Below are 1,171 nucleotides of genomic sequence, written 5' to 3'. Positions count from 1 at the left end.
GGGGGGGGGGGGAATATGCTATTTTAAAAATATTTATGCATAATTGGGGGGGAATCCCCTAAAGTCAAACTAGTACATAACTTATTTTAAATTTTTAAAAAAATGGGAAAGATAAAAGAACCCCTTGTCCCAAAAAATTACTACACAATGGTATTTTAAATTCCCCCCAGGATTTCACAAGGGAAAAAATACATAATATAGCCTATGATAGTTTAGCAAGACTGTAACCTTCTGTAGTCATGTGAAGGATTTGAAGGAAGATATTTCTAGTGGCCTATGTATGCACTTGCCATACTCCCAAACACCTGGGCACACTTCAGGTCTCCCCAAAAAAAAAAGCCCCTTTGGCCCAATTGAAGACTGGAGCTTTTTACTTCAAGAATAAATTGAATTTCATAGATATTCCAAAATTATGATGAAAAAATTTTTTTTCAAAGGAAGAAAAGTATTCCAAAAAGAATTTAATGTGAAAAATACAGGGTTTTTTTTAAATTTGGGTTTTACAAGAGGAAAAAGGGATCTTAAAGGGGTGCTCCAAATTCCATAGAAGCTAAAGTATGGTTTCTGGGGCCTGCTGTGGGGATATAAAGCCCTTTTGGGGGTTTCAAGAATTTTAGAAAACCTTGGTTAAGATTTTAATCAGGATTTTTGTAAACAAAAACTGTGGGGCAAACTGGGTCCGCCCAAGGGGAGGGGGCTGTGTGGGGACTCACACCTTAAATTTTTACCCGCCACAGTATTAGTTTGGGTGTTTATAAGCTAAAAAAATGAAAATTTCATACTTATTCCAAAAAAAATAAAAAAGGAAAATTTATTTCCCCAGTAACCTGGGATGTAAAATATCTCTCCCGGGGTAATTAAAGGGGGTCCCAGTTTTATGCCTAAAACAAACCCCCGGGTCCACAACCCGAGAAAGGTTTAAAATATCAATCTTCATGAAAATCCCTGGGATGAGGAGGGTGGGGGGCCTTCTCAATTTGCAGAAGGTCATTTTTGGTCTGTTATTTCATGATTTTAAACCAAAGCATTTTTGGATTTTTTTTTCCCGTATTTTTCACCCAAAAAAAAAAAAATGTTCTCGGATTAAACTTTCGTTTAAAAGAAGAGTTGACTTTTACAAGCATTCCAAACCCAAAAGTTAATTTAAATTTGGCTTTTATTCAAACCCCAA

Source organism: Penaeus monodon, chromosome 20 (assembly GCF_015228065.2).
Source record: "Penaeus monodon isolate SGIC_2016 chromosome 20, NSTDA_Pmon_1, whole genome shotgun sequence".
Lineage (NCBI taxonomy): Eukaryota > Metazoa > Arthropoda > Malacostraca > Decapoda > Penaeidae > Penaeus > Penaeus monodon.
The sequence above is the reverse complement of the archived record's forward strand: the minus strand, read 5'-3'. Positions refer to the sequence as shown.